This window comes from Bos taurus, chromosome 4, assembly GCF_002263795.3.
Source record: "Bos taurus isolate L1 Dominette 01449 registration number 42190680 breed Hereford chromosome 4, ARS-UCD2.0, whole genome shotgun sequence".
NCBI classification, from domain to species: domain Eukaryota; kingdom Metazoa; phylum Chordata; class Mammalia; order Artiodactyla; family Bovidae; genus Bos; species Bos taurus.
Window position 1 is genome coordinate 43243293 of NC_037331.1, and position 16207 is coordinate 43259499.

The 16207-nt window shown below is 42.8% G+C and overlaps 2 protein-coding genes across 38 annotated transcripts in view; one reads left to right on the top strand and one right to left on the bottom strand.

The window, feature by feature from the left end:
* Nucleotides 1-16207, top strand: part of MAGI2 (membrane associated guanylate kinase, WW and PDZ domain containing 2) — a 1467480-nt gene that overhangs the window by 1447830 nt on the left and 3443 nt on the right. The window lies entirely within an intron of this gene.
* PHTF2 (putative homeodomain transcription factor 2) overlaps nucleotides 4042-16207 on the bottom strand; it is a 202469-nt gene continuing 190303 nt past the window's right edge. For 13 of the 24 annotated variants that reach the window (XR_009494150.1, XR_009494149.1, XR_009494151.1 and 10 more), the window contains one exon: nucleotides 11661-15924. The gene's annotated coding sequence lies outside the window, so the exon portion shown is untranslated. Of the gene's footprint in view, nucleotides 6544-10632; nucleotides 10819-11308; nucleotides 11379-11660; nucleotides 15925-16207 lie in introns of those variants that run through there. The other 11 variants (XR_009494147.1, XR_009494141.1, XR_009494145.1 and 8 more) reach the window with 11 other exon arrangements.

Here is a 16207-nt window from a genome sequence, read left to right on the forward strand (position 1 = left end):
TTGTTACAAGTGGCATTATTTTTTCTTTTTTATGGCTTAGTGATGTTCCCTTGTATAAATGCACCACATCGTCTTTATGCCTTCATCTGCTGATGGACAGTTTGTTGGCTTCTTGGCGACTGAAGGTATTACTGCAGTGACGTTTGGGTGGGTGCTTTGGGTTTTCTTCAAGTATATTCCCAAGAGTTGGACTGCTGATCCCACAGGATCAGCCCACTGCTGATCCTGTGGGCACTGTAATTTCATTTTTAAGGAACCTCCACAATGTTCTCTGTAGTGACTCTTACCAGGTACCGTCCCCACCCACAGCTTAGGAGAATCCTTTTTTTTCTAGGTCCTCTGCAACACTTACTGCTTGTAGACATTTTGATGATGGCCCCTCAGACTAGTGCTAGGTTTTACCTTATTATAGTTTTGATTTACATTTTTATGATAAGTGATGTGAAGCATCTTTCTATGTCCTTTACAGGGGAAAATAAAAAGTAAAATGTTTTTGAGTCACAATTTGAGTAAAACTGAAATGGCCTCTCTCTTGAAATGGGCTTCTTAAATTAACGGCCTTATTTTGAATTTTCTTTTGAATACCTACCACAGCACGTTTCTTCAGGGTAGGCTATTATTCACCTGAGGGGCCTTGTGAACCGAAAGTTCACTGTTTTACATCTGGGTATTTGCTTTTTCAGTTCACTTTTCTATCCATTTTTGTTTCCACCGCAACCTGGTATCACATGCTGTCTGTCTTTCTTGATCGGACCTGCTTCCCATAGTATGATCATCTCCAAATCCACCAAGTGGATTGGAGGAGCCAAGTGTTCTTCCAAGTGACATAACTTTATTCCTTTTTTTATGGTAGGCAATATTCCTTTGTATACATGTACCACATCTTCATGCACTCATCTGCTAATGGACAGTTTGGTGGCTTCCATGTCTTGGCCATTCAAAGTAGTGTTGCAATGGCATTGAGGTTCATGTGTCTTTCACCTTAGAGAGTTCATCAGGTATATGCCCAGGAGTGGGATTACAGATCATGTGGTAGCTCTCGTTTCATTTTTAAAGGAACCTCCATCGTGTCATTTGCAATGGCTCTTACCAGGTTACATTCCCACCCAGAGCATACTAGAGATCTTTTTCACCATGCCGTCCCCAAAATCAGTGCCAGTAGGCTTTTTTTTTTTTTCACACACACACACACAAAACCACGACTAAGCACACTGGGCTTTTGCCTTTTCTCTTACTGACTTGTAGGAGTTCTTTATATATGCTGGACATTAATCCCTTTTAATTGTCCATTTTTTAATATAAATTTATTTATTTTAATTGGAGGTTAATGAATGATGGCTTCTGATAAATCCTTGTAGTTGTGATTTACACTTCTCTGATAATGAGTGATGTTGAACATCTTTCCTGTCCTTTTATAAAAACAAAAGCATTATTGAGTAACACTGAAATGGCTTCTCTTTGGAAATGGACTTCTTAAAGATGCATTTTTTGAATTTTCTTTCCATTTACTTACAAAGCACATATCTTGAGGGCTGTTTTCATTAATAACCACACAGTGGTTGTGAATGCGTGGCCGAAAGACTGGTTTTAAAGTTGTAGTTTAGGGAAACGACCACGTGGTGGCAGGATTTCTTTCCCCCCACCTCTGGTTACTATTCTGGTAATGCGGAGAAGGCGATGGCACCCCACTCCAGTACTCTTGCCTGGAAAATCCCATGGAGGGAGGAGCCTGGTGGGCTGCAGTCCATGGGGTCGCGAAGAGTCGGACACGACTGAGCGACTTCCCTTTCACTTTTCACTTTCAGGCATTGGAGAAAGCAATGGCAACCCACTCCAGTGTTCTTGCCTGGAGAATCCCAGGGACGGGGGAGCCTGGTGGGCTGCCGTCTATGGGGTCGCACAGAGTCGAACCCGACTGAAGCGACTTAGCAGCAGCAGCAAGGCGGAGATGAGGGAAAGTCCTGCTGTGGGTTCTAAATGAGAACAGAATGTGGCAGAACCCACGCCCAGGGCTTCTGCCTCACCACTTCCACCCCCTTACCCTTCACCCAGGAACAAACCCCAGCCTCTACAGAAGTGCTGTGATGAGGGTGCTGTGGTCTCTAGGTGGGGTCACTCTAAGGAAGGAGGCTGGAGGTGGAAACCCCAGCACTAAGAGACATGGAGACCTGGTGACTCCTCCAAGTCTCACAACTCACAGGGTCCATCATCCTTTGGGTGCACTAGGCTTGGCTGAGTTGTCCCATAGCCCATGTGGATCTGAGACGGTGGTCTCATAAGAGGGACCAGGCACTCCAGGTCAAAGAGTTCCTTTCCTGGCACATCCTTCCCAGCTCCTTCAGCCTTAAGACAGTCCAACCTAGAACCCTATCCGGCTCAGGCTCCAGGGACATCCCACCAGCCCTGAACACCCAGGCAAGAGGTGAATATAATAGGCATCGTTGCTTTTAGCATTTTCATTTAATATTCAGTATCTATTTGAGTATGGTGATTTATAATGTGTTTGTTTTAGGTGTCACACAGCTTGACTTAGTTATACATAGGCATACATCTACTCATTTTCAGACCCTCCCAGACAGCTTCTTCCCGAGTGTTGAGTAGAGTCCCCTCTACTGGACAGTAGGACCTTGTTGAGTATCTATTACAGAAATCAGTGTTCATGTATTAATCCCATGTGCTAATTTTTTCTTCTCCTGCACCTTTCCCCTCTGGTAACCTTAAGTTTTTTCTGTCTCTGAGGGTTTCTCTGTTTTGTAAATTCATATATTTCTATCCAATTTGAGATTGCACCTCAATGTAATATCATAAGCTTTCTGTCTTTCTCTATCTAACCTGTGTCCCATAGTATGATCATCTCCAGGCCCACTTATGTTATAGGCGGTGACATCACTGCATTCCTTTTCTTGTCTGAACTGTATTCCCTTGTATTAATATATGTGTACCACATCGTCTGTATGCGTTCATTTGCTGATGGACAGTCTGGTGGCTTCCATGTCATGACTGTTTAAAGTAGTTTTGCAATTATGTTGGGGTACATGTGTCTTTAGCCTTAGGGTTTTTGTCATATATATGCCCTGGAGTGGAATTGTGGATTATGTGGTAGCTATCACTTTGTTTTTTAAGGAACATCTATGGTATCCTTCATAACAGCTCCTGCCACCCACAGCATACGAGTATTCCTTTTTAGCATGTGATCCTTAAAATTTACTGCTTGTAAGCTTTTCTACGATGGTCACTCAGACTGGTGCAAGGTGGTACCTCGTTTTACTTTTGATTTATATTTCTCTGATATTGAGCAGTGTTGAGCATCTTTCCGTGTCTTTTATGTTTTTTTTTTTTAAGTATTAAGGAAATTTGAAATAGCTTCTCTCTTGAAAAGAGCTTCTTGAAAGTGGCTGTGTTTTGAATCTTCTTTTGATTACTTACCACAGCACATTTCTTGAGGGAAGATTTCATAGCACTGATTTTATAGCTGTGGTAATCATAAATGGCCACGAGGCAGCAGGATTTCTTTTTCCCCAGCTCTGGTTACTCAGGCAAGGGGGAAATGAGGGAAAGTCTGCGGTTATAAAATGAGAGCTGAATGTGCCAGAACACATACCCAGGGCTTGTCTCCCCACTTGCATCCCCTTACCCTTCATGCAGGAATAAATCCCAACCTCTACAAAAGTGCGGTGCTGAGGGAGCTTTCATCTATATGTGGGGTGATTCTAAGGAAGGAGACTGGAGTGGGAACCGCAGCATCAGGAGACAGAGAGACCAGGTGACTCCTCAAAGTCTTGCAACCCACAGGGTCCATAATCCTTTGGGTGCACTAGACTTGACTTTGCTGTCAGATGCCCCACCTGGATCTGGGGGCTGTGGGCCCATGCAGACTGACTAGGCAGTGCAGGTCTAAGGGTTCCTGTCCTGCCTCATCCTTCTCAGCTTCCTCAGCCTTAGGACAGTCCAGCCTTAGGACCCTAGCTGCTCAGGCTCCAGGGATGTCCCACCAGTACCAAACACCCAAGCCTGAGGGGAATATAGTAGACATCATTCCTGTTTATAGTTTTGTATCATTTTTATTTCTATTGGAACAGAGATAATAAACAATGTTGCTTTGCTTTTCCCCATCAAGCACATGCATTGTTATACATAGGAGTGCATCTACTGGTTTTTGCCCCACTTCCCAGATAGCTTTCTCCAGTGTGCTGACTAGCATTCCCTGTACAGAACAACAGGTCTTTGTTGATTATCTCTACAGATGCCAGTTTTCATGTAATAATCGCACATGCTGATTCACCCCTGTCCAGTATTTTCCCTCTCCAGTAACCATAGGTTTCTTTTCTAAGCCTCTGAGTGTATTTCTGTTTGGTCAGTTCATGTATTTCTATCCATTTTTAGGTTGCACCCCAGCGGGATATGTATGCTATCTTTTTCTCTGTGTGACCTGCTACCCATGATATGATCATCTCCGAGTCCATCTATGTTGCTGAAAGTAGCATTAATTTATTCTATCTTATGGCTGCCCAATATTCCCTTGTATACATGCACCACCTCTTCCTTATGCATTCGCTGCTGATGGACAGGTCGTGTCTGTTGAAAGTAGTGTTGAAATGACATTACGGTGCATGTTTCTTTTCCCTTAGGGTTTTGTCGGGTATGTGTCCAGAGGTGAGATTGCAGATCATATGGTAGCGTTTACTTCATTTTTTAAGGAACCTCCATAGTGTCCTTCCTAGTGGCTCTTACCAGGTTACATTCCCACCCACAGTGCAGGAGAGTTCATTCCTCCACACCTTTCCCAGCATTTACTGCTGTAGACTTTGACGATGCCTGCTCTAATTGGTGCAAGGATGTACCTCATTTTAATTTTGATTTACATTTCTCTGATAATGAGGGATGTTGACCATCTTTCCAAGTTCAGATCAGATCAGTCACTCAGTCGTGTCTGACTCTTTGCGACCCCATAAATCGCAGCACGCCAGGCCTCCCTGTCCATCACCATCTCCCGGAGTTCACTCAAACTCACGTCATCGAGTCAGTGATGCCATCCAGCCATCTCATCCTCTGTCATCCCCTTCTCCTCCTGCCCCCAATCCCTCCCAGCATCAGAGTCTTTTCCAATGAGTCAACTCTTCATGTGAGGTGGCCAAAGTACTGGAGTTTCAGCTTTAGCATCATTCCTTCCTAAGAAATCCCAGGGCTGATCTCCTTCAGAATGGACTGGTTGGATCTCCTGGTAGTCCAAGGGACTCTAAAGATTCTTTTCCAACACCACAGTTCAAAAGCATCAATTCTTCGGCACTCAGCTTTCTTCACAGTCTAACTGTCACATCCATACATGACCACAGGAAAAACCATAGCCTTGACTAGACGGACCTTTGTTGGCAAAGTAAGGTCTCTGCTTTTGAATATGCTATCTAGGTTGGTCATAACTTTCCTTCCAAGGAGTAAGCATCTTTCAATTTCATGGCTGCAATCACCATCTGCCGTGATTTTGGAGCCAAAAAAAAAAAAAAGGTCTGACACTCTTTCCCCTGTTTCCCCATCTATTTCTTATGAAGTGATGGGACCAGATGCCATGATCTTCATTTTATAAATGTTGAGCTTTAAGCCAACTTTTTCACTGTCCTCTTTCACTTTCATCAAGAGGCTTTTTAGTTCCTCTTCACTTGCTGCCATAAAGGTGGTGTCATCTGCATATCTGAGGTTATTGATATTTCTTCCGGCAATCTTGATTACAGCTTGTACTTCTTCCAGCCCAGCATTTCTCATGATGTACTCTGCATATAAGTTAAATAAGCAGGGTGACAATATCCAGCCTTGACATACTTCTTTTCCTATTTGGAACCAGTCTGTTGTTCCATGTCCAGTTCTGTTGCTTCCTGACCTACATATAGGTTTCTCAAGAGGCAGATCAGGTGGTCTGGTATTCCCATCTCTTTCAGAATTTTCCACAGTTTATTGTCATCCACACAAAGGCTTTGGTATAGTCAATAAAGCAGAAATAGATGTTTTTCTGGAACTCTCTTGCTTTTTCGATGATCCAGCAGATGTTGGCAATTTGGTCTCTGGTTCCTCTGCCTTTTCTAAAACCAGCTTGAACACCTAGAAGTTCACGGTTCACATATTGCTGAAGCCTGGCTTGGAGAATTTTGAGCATTACTTTACTAGCGTGTGAGATGAGTGCAACTGTGCGGTAGTTTGAGCATTCTTTGGCATTGCCTTTCTTTGGGATTGGAATGAAAACTGACCTTTTCCAGTCCTGTGGCCACTGCTGTTTTCCACATTTGCTGGCATATTGAGTGCAGCACTTCCACAGCATCATCTTTCAGGATTTGAAATAGCTCAACTGGAATTCCATCGCCTCCACTAGCTTTGTTTGTAGTGATGCTTTCTAAGGCCCACTTGATTTCACATTCCAGGATGTCTGGCTCTAGGTGAGTGATCACACCATCGTGATTCTCTGGGTCGTGAAGATATTTATTGTACAGTTCTTCTGTGTATTCTTGCCACCTCTTCTTAATATCTCCTGCTTCTGTTAGGTGTTGACCATCTTTCCTAGTTTACATTAAAAAAAAAAATGAGTAAATTTGAAATGACTTTTCTCCTGAAATGAGCGTATTGCAAGTTGGCCTTTTTAAAAAATATTTTTCAAGTATGACTTTACAGTTCTTGAGGTCTTTTTTTTTTTTTTTAATGAACCTAATATCCTTAAGAGTGCGATTCCCCAAAGCACTGATTTTAAGTTGTAGTTTAGGAAATAGCCACAAGGTGGCAGGAGTCCATCTTGTCCACCTTTGGTAACCAGGGTGAGGGGATGATTAGGGGCAGTCCTGCTCTTAGGTTGTAAAGGAGGGCAGAATGTGCCAGAACACAGACCCAGGGCTGTGTCTCACCACTTCCATCCCCTTACCTTTCAATGTGGGAAAAATCCCAACCCCTGCAAAAGCGCTGTGTTGGGAGCTATTCTCTATACATGGAGTGTCTGTAAGGAAGGAGACTGGAGGTGGGAACCCCAGCACCAGGGGACATGGAGACCAGGTGACTCCTCAAAGTCCTGGCAACCTGAGGGTCCATCATCCTTTGAGTGCACTATGCTTGGCTTTGCTGTTAAAGGGCCCGATGTGATCTGGGGACTGTGGTCCCACATGGAGGGACCAGGCACCATGGGCCCAAGGGGCTTCCTTTCCTGGCAGATCCTTTCCATCCCCCTCAGTTGAGCTTTTCAACTCAATCTGGTTCAGGCTCTAGGGATGGTACCCCCAGCCCTGACCACACAGGCAAGAGGTGACTATAGTAGGCATTATTCCTTTTCATGATATCTTCATTTTAGTTTCTAATGCAGTACAGTTGATTTACAAAGTTGCATTTGTTTTGGCATCGATTCAGTTACAGATAGGAGTACATCTACTTGTTTTTGGACTCTAGTCCCAGATAGCTTCTTCCAGAGTGTTGAGTAGAGTTCCCTATGTTGGACAGTAGGGCCTTGTTGACTTAGAAATATCAGAAAAGAAAGGGAAGTTGCTCAGTCGTGTTCAATTCTTTGTGACCCCCATGGACTGTAGCCTGCCAGGCTTCTCTGTCCATGGGATTTTCCAGGCAAGAATACTGGAGTGGGTTGCTATTTCCTTCTCCAAGGGATCTTCCTGACCCAGGGATCGAACCCGGGTCTCTCGCACTGCAGGCAGACTCTTCACCATCTGAGCCACCAGGGAAGCCCAAAAAATACGTTACATGTTAATCCCAAAGTGCTAATTTACTTCTCTTCTGCACATTTCCTCTTGGTAACAATAGATTTCTTTTCTAAGCCTCTGAGCATGTTTCTCTGTTGTCAGTTTGTGTATTTCTATCCATGTTCAGATTACACTTCAAACTAATATCATGCAGTGTCTATTTTTGTCTATCTGACCTGGTTCCATAGTATGGGCATCTCCAGTGCCAACACTGGAGATATAGCTGTAGTTCTGGGAAATGACCACTGGGCGGCAGGATTTCTTCCTCCCCACCTCTGGTTACTCAGGCAGGGAAAGTCTGCAGTTGTAAATGAGAGTTGAATGTGCCAGAACACACATCCAGGGCTTCTGTCTCACCATTTTCACCCCTATACCCTTCACCCAGGAGCAAATCCCAACACCTACAAAAGCACTGTGGTGAGGGAACTGTGTCTGTAGGCAGTGTGACTCTAAGGAAGGAGGCTGGAGGTGGGAACCCCAGCACCAGGAGATGTGGAGACCCAGTGACTCCTCAAAGTCTTGCAACCGACAGGGTCCATCACCTTTGGGTGCACTAGACCTGGCTTTGCTGACAGATGCCCCGCCGGGGTCTGGGGCCTGTGAGCCTATGCAGAGGAACCAGGCAGTGCAGATCTAAGAGTTCCTTTCCTGCCCCATCCTGCTCGCTCCCTCAGCCTTAGGACAGTCCAGCTTTAGGACCCTGGATGCTCAGGGTCCAGGGATGTCCCACCAGCTCTGTTCACCCAGGTGTGAGAATATACTAGGCATCATTCCTGTTTATATTTTTATTTCATTTTTATTTCTACTGAAATAGTTGATAAACTTGGGTTTGTTTTCCTTGTCAAGCAGCTTGACTCAATTATACATAGGGCTGTGTATACTCATTTTAGGCCACTTTTCCCAGATAGCTTATTCCAGATTGCTGAGTGAATACCCTGTGCTGGACAGTAGGTCCTTGCTCAGTACCTCTACAGGTATGCTAATCCCAAAGTGCTAATATATCCCTCTCTTGCACCTTTCTTTAGTAACCAAAAGTTTTTTATGTCTGTGTATTTTTGTTTTGTTAATTTGTGTATTCCTATCCATTTTGGTTCCACCTCAACCTGGTATCCTATGCTGTCTTTCTCTGTGTGACCTGTTACCCACAGTACAATCATCTCCAAATCCAGCGGTGGGGTCCCAAGTGGCATTACTTTATGACTGAGCAATATTCCATTGTATACGTGTACCACATCCTTATTCACTCATCTGCTAATAGTTTGGTGGCTTCCAGGTCTTTGCTATTGAAAGTAGTGTTGCAATGACGTTGGGAGGCATGTACTTTTACCTTACTGTTTTCTTGAGTACATTCCCAGGTGTGGGATTGTGGATCATGTGATAGCTTTGCTTTTTAGGAATCTTAATGTGCTATGCTTAGTCATTCAGTCATGTCTGACTCTTTGAGACCCTGTGGACTGTAGCCCGCCGGGCTCCTCTGTCCATGGGTATTGTCCAGGCAAGAATACTGGAGTGGGTTGCCATGCCCTCCTCCAGGGGATCTCCAGGGATATAACCTCGGTCTCTCACATTGCAGGCAGATTCTTTCCCATCTGAGCCACCACAGTGGCCCTCATAATGGCTCTTACCAGATTACATACATTCTCACCCACAGTGTAGGAGAGTTCTTTTTCCATGCCCTCCTCCACATTTATTGCATACAGACATTTTAGTGAAGGCCATTCTGCTTATGGGAAGTGGTACCTTGTAGTTTTGTTTTGCATTTCTGTGATAGTAAGTGGTATTAAACATACTTTCATGTCCTTTTTGGCCATCTGTATATCTTCTTTGGAGAATGTCTATTTAGATATCTACACATTTCAATTTTTCTTCATATTGAGCTGCATGATCTGTTTATTTGGGTTCAAACTATGAATGTTATGGCTGACACATATATAAACGTTCACATATATATTCTTCTATGTGATCATCCATACTTCTGTGATGGAAGCAGAGCAAACACTCCCTAATTCTCAATTGTCATTTTCTGTTGAGAAACTGAAGCTGGAAAGGGTTACGTAACCTGCCCGAGTTCACTGCCCCCCACAAGTGTTTGCTTAAAGTGAAATGAAAGTGAAAGTCGCTCAGTCGTGTCCGACTCTTTGCAACCCCATGGACTATACAGTCCATGGAATTCTTCAGGCCAGAATACTGGAGTGGGTAGCATTTCCCTTCTCCAGGGCATCTTTCCAACCCAGGGATCGAACCCAGGTCTCCCGCATTGCAGGTCTTTACCAGCTGAGCCACAAGTGTTTGGGCTAGGAGGGCTCAAAGCCTGGCTGCTCTGGATACTCTTCTCTCCACAAGATGCTGACTGACTGACTTTAAGACAAATGGGGTCACTTCCTACTTAGCAGAGCACTGAGGCTCTAGGTCAGCAGCCATCCCAGGCAGAATTCTGGAAGGTGAAGTCTGTCCTTCCCACGTGTGCTAGACATCGCCACCTGTTTCTCTTCTGTCCGTTATCTCCTGTCTCTGAAGCCTAACTCCTGGCTACTACCACTCAGAAAAAAGCCTATTGCACAAATCTTCCTTGACTGTTTGCTCTTCCCATCCCTAATGCGCAGTGGTTTTCAGATTCCGTTAGAGCTTCCATGTTCCTGAGAAATGGCCAGAGGAGCCATTGCAGGTGGGCTTGGGGTTGAATGGGAGAGACTGTGGCTCCACTCAGCCAACCAAGGATGTCCGGCTTTTATCTCTTTTACATATTGCACTTTTAAGATTTTAATTTAGAAGAATACATTGCTTTCTAAAACATGTGTGGAACAAATAAACCGACATGTTTCTCTTCTATCTTGTAATGTTGATAATTTACTAATTAAGACTGGTCTGTGGGCATCCCCACACCCCTAGTTTAATCTGGATTATCACGATGTACCTTGCTTAAAAAAAAAAAACCTGAATTTCAAAATCTGTTCTCCATGATACCCCTCTGATGGGTTATACCGGGACGGGGACTCTCTTTAGCGCTCGGGACACACTTGGCTGTCATCTGCAGACCTTGACTGTCTTCTTCAGCTTACTCCAGTGCAACGTCTAAATAAGCTCTTCTTCCATGTGTTTCCTGATGTGGAAAAAGTTGTTAGGAAGCACAAAAGTACCGGAAGCACTAAAATCTAGTAACACTTGGGGCTTGGGCTCTGGAATTTTATGTAGTCAGTCATCTTGATTCTTACTAGCTGAGCGGTCCGGGCAAATTGCTTAACTAAGCCTCAGTTTTCTCATCTGTGAAATGGGGATGACAGCACCATTTCTTAAGAGCTGGTGTGAGGATTAAAAGAGAATACATGTGACATGGCACAGTAGCTGGTATGATACTTAGGACACAGTAAACCGTAGACCCACTGTTAATAGCCCACCTTGCACCGAGATTTGCCCTCAAGCATGGAAGTCAATTTTGCCATGGCTTTACTACTGCTGCATCTTTGATAATGCTTGCAAAAGAGTATAGATGTGAAACATCGTAAACAAATATAAACATTAATAACTTTAAAAACTGTGACTATAACACCTAGTTTACACTCTCTGATAATAAAGGTGAAACAAATACTTACTTGAAGGTTATTAACAGTGCCTCCAGACTGGAAACGCTGCTTCAGAAAGAGCAGAATCAAATACTTTTTCCTGAAATTTTTTTAAATGCACATTTTTATTTATATTTTGTTATAAAAAAACAATCATCTTCATGATGGTAGAACAAATCCCAATGAGCCATTATGGTTTGAACACATCTTAATAAGTTTTCTTCTGAATACCAAAATGACTTCACATTACTGTCTTTTGATCTAATCATTTATATTTTCTTGTAATATTCTAAATTAGAAGAAAATATACTTCTGTATAACCGTATCAGTATTCTCTAACCCAGTCAATTTATAGGAAATAACACTTAACCAAATCCAGAAATCTCTTTGCAGAAATTTTATTCATTTCAGCAAAAGTATTTATGTAAAAGATGTTTCCAATATCTAGTTTGAATATTTTTATATTACTATATCGGAGAAGGCAATGGCACCCCACTCCAGTACTCTTGCCTGAAAAATCCCATGGACAGAGGAGCCTGGTAGGCTGTAGTCCATGGGGTCGCTAAGAGTCAGACACGACTGAGCGACTTCACTTTCACTTCTCACTTTCCTGCATTGGAGAAGGAAATGGCAACCCACTCCAGTGTTCTTGCCTGGAGAATCCCAGGGACGGGGGAGCCTGGTGGGCTGCCGTCTCTGGGGCCGCATAGACAGCAACTTAGTAGTAGTAGCAGTAGCAGTAGTAGTAGTATATCACTATATATTTATCCTTTCACTATTTTATTGAAGTATAGTTGATTTACAATGTTGTGGTAATTTCTGTTCTACAGTAAACTGAGTATATGCACATTCTTTCTTCTATAAGCTTTTCTCCTATGGTTTATCATTGAGTATCTCTGTGCTACACAGTAGGACCTTGTTTATCCATTCCATATATGAAAGCTTACATCTGCTGACCCCACCCCCCCACCCCTCCCCTCTGGCAACACCAGTCTGTTCTCTGTCCGTGTTTGTTTTACAGATAGGTTCATCTGTGTCATATTTTAGACCCCACGTGTAAGTGATATCATATGGTATCTGTCTTTCTAACTTACTTCACTTAGTATGATAATCTCTAGTTGCATCTAGGTTATTGCAAATGGCATTCTTTTTCGGTGTGTAGTATTCCAGTGTATATGCACCAGATCTTTATCCATTCATCTGTGGATGGACATTCAGGTTGTGGGATTACTGGATCATAAGGTAATTCTATTTTTAGTTTTATTAGTGGTTTCTGGAAAACCACTATACTGTTCTCCACAGTGTCTATACCAACTTACATTCTCAACAACACTGTAGGAGAGTTTCCTTTTCTCCACATCCTCTCCAGCATTTGGTATTTGCAGTTTTTATGCTGGCCATTCTGACCACTGTGAGGTGGTACCTCACTGTAGTTTTGATTTGCATTTCTCTAATATAATTAGCGACAAGGAACATCTTTTATAAGCTTCTAAGTTTGATTACGTCCCATTTGTTCCTTTCCTATTGCCTTGGGAGACTGACCAAAGAAAACACTGGCATAGTTTATGTCAGAGAACGTTTTGCCTATGTTCTCTTCTAGGAGTTTTACGATGTTACGTCTTATATTTAAGTCTTTAAAAGCCATTTTAAGTTTATTTTTGTGTATGGTGTGAGGGTATGTTGTAACTTCATTAATTTACATGCAGCTATCCAACTTTTCCAATACCACTTGAAGAGACTTTTTCCACTGTAGATGAGATTTTCAATTCAATTCAGGTTCAAGGTGTGACAACATGAGGGATATTTTTAAAGCATATAATATTATCCCCAACCTTAAGACATCTAATCTCACTGTTCTGATTCCAGCTAATAATATGCCCAGCATTTCCACAGATCAACACAACACCCCAGCTCTGTAATTATTCTTCTGTGTCCAAGATTCAAACACAAATAGCATTTCAGAGACTATTTGGATTAATAATAGATCTGCCTCTGACAGTGCTTTAAATGGGAGTTCCTGTCAAGCTGCCCTAGAAGAGATGAGTCCCAATCAAAAGAGTTGATAGCAAAGGAGTCTCGTGACAGTATTCCAGCTGAGCTTGCAGAACTTCACCCCATTCAGAAAGTCATTCAACAACCCTGTTCTATTACCTTCTGCTATGTAGTCTTGAACAAGGTAAACTTTTTGTGCCTTGGTTTCCCCATCTGTAAATGTGCAAGTTTACAGGTGAGTAAATACATCTTAAGAGTTCAGAATAGTTCCTGGTACCTAGGAAGCACTTCAATCCGTGTTAGCTGTTGTCAATATTAGTCATTCCAACGGTGGTGACAGGACTGGTACTTTCCTAGATACCCTAATCCAAAAAGCAGCCATTAGGCTTCGGGCCCCAGACCTCACTGAGAGGAGGAGACAAGTGCAGGAACTCTTTTTCAGGGTTTGGGGGACCAGTCAGCCCAAGCTGGAAGCCTGGAGGCTGTCAGGTAAGGGGTAGAGCAGGAAACAGATCCTCTTTCCCTGCAACAATCCCTGGCTTCCTTCCTTCCAAGGGTCTCCCTTACCCTTCAGCACAGAAAAAAATCAACTCTTCCTTGACTTATTTTCCTCTTCTGTACAAATTTTTGCTGCCAATAAGAGCCACCTGGGAAAACCAATAATACAGATATTTACTACAATAAGTAGTTTATTCCTAGCAGATCACCTCTCTGGTTATTGTCACTCTAGTGATATTCAATAAAATAAAAAGAGTGGTTGAAGCACAGTAGATAAGGTTTTTTTTTTTTTTTTTTTAAAGCTTGGACATATGAAGTCAGAGAGCATTTTATTTTTTCAATATTGCCAGGTTCCTACAAGATAATGTAAGAAGTCATACATCTTTTAATCCAGAGATAATGGTGTGTGTTTGTGAGCGTGTAATGTGTGTACACCATATACTAGTAATATGTAATGTGCATTCACTGGTTTGTTTTCTAGGAGAGATCCAAACTGGCTAGAGCTGATAACAGCAAGGGGAATAAAGTTGATCTAACTTAGGAAAGGGGGTTGCTTGCAAGATATTTTGGTTCTGTCTTACCTGTCAGCTAATCTGAACATTCACTGGCATGTTGATTCGTGCTTCCATAGGGATGACGTTCTTTAAGCAAAGGCATTATTATCATTGTAACTGCAAAGATTACAGAGGGAAGGAACATCTGTTGTATCAGATGGACTTGGATTGGGACCCTCTCTGCCCTCTGCATCCGAGGAGCCACCAGGGAAAGCTGGTGTCACTGGTGTCCTCCTTCTGCTCTCTTTCTGCAGACTTCCTTCTTTCCTCTCACACTTCAAGCAGACATCGTCATTTCACCACCATCCTCCCCTTGGAAAGTCTTCCATTTCTATTTGTGCAGTAGATTTATTTTTTATTCAAATATACAGTGAACAGGTAGTACTGTGTCAAGCACTATGCTAGATGTTAAGTCCACTGTGATACACAAGACCAGTGTGGTCACTGCCCTCATGAAACTTACAATCTACTAACTGAGACTTATGTTAATTAAAGGGGCAGCCAAGTATTAATTCCAAATTATAAGCACTATGAGGAAATAAAAAGACAAGAAGCTCTCAAGGAGACCAGAATCCCTACTGTGGGCTGGGGTTCTCTTGGGTAATATTTAGGAGTCCTAAAGAATGAAAAAGAACCCACCCTGTGAATCACTGTGGGGTGCAGAGGAGCCAGCAATGATGTATGGTCCCAGAATACAGAATGAGCTTGTGTGTGTGAGTAACTGCACAAAGACCAGTGTGAATGAGGAACAGGGGATGAATGGAGGTGAAGCTGGAGAGGCTGGCAGGGGCCAGATGAGGCAAGCTTTTGTGGGCTTTGTTAATGATATTAGTCTAAGAGCAGTGAGAATCCACCAAAAGTTTTAAGCAAAGGAATGGCATGAGCAAATTTATGTCTCAGAGACATTGCTGCTGCGTGGAGACCAGAGGTAGGGAAGAGTAGAAGTAAAGAGAAGACTGGGTTATGGTGGAGCCCACGTGAGAAACAAAGTTTGCTAGGAACTGCACTGACTCTGCAGACTGCCTTAGGTAGTATAGTCCACTTGGATAATGTTGAATCTTTCAATCCAGGGTGATGGTGGCCTCATAGAATGAGTTTACAAGTTTCCCTTCCTCTGAAATAGTTTCAGGATAGATGTTAATTAACTCTTCTCTAAATGTTTGGTAGACTTTGCCTATTAAACCATCTGGTCCTGAACTTTTGTTTGTTGGGAGTTTTTAAATCACAGATTCAATTTTAGTACTTGTCATTGGGCTGTTCTTATTTTTTTTTTACTTCTTCCTAGTTCAGTCGTGGGAGACTTGTACTTTTCTAAGAATATGCCTATTTCTTCTAGGTTGGGGGAGGACTTTTGCAATTTAATTATTCTCCAGTTTGTGGGTCTCCCACCCGGGTGGTAAGGGATTTGATTATATCGTTGAGTGTGCCCCCCCTACCGCTATCTCGTGGTTTCTTCTTGTGTCTTCGGATGCAGAATATCCTTTTCTGGTAGATTCCTGTCTTTTACCAATGGCTGTTCAGCAGTTGGTTGTGACCAGCATGCTCACGAAAGGCGGGGAGCTCAAAGTATCTGCCTTCTTGTCTCCAACCAACCTCAGGTTCCTGCAGAATAAAATAATTTGTGTTTCAACAATAAAGTTTGAACATCTAGTAGACAACTTTGTATTACCTGTTTGAATCTTGGAACTCAGGTTGACAATATAAGGCCAAAGGAAAGTTGGAGATTATATTTTATATATATATAGGAAAGAGCTCCTAAAGGGTGTCCATCCAGGAAGTCAAAGTTTCTGCAAAACTTTCTAACACTTTAAGGCAGAGCCTCATAGAAGGGTCCCTCCTTCCACACCAGCCTGGTCCCACTGCCCACCCCAGTCTCCAGAAAAAC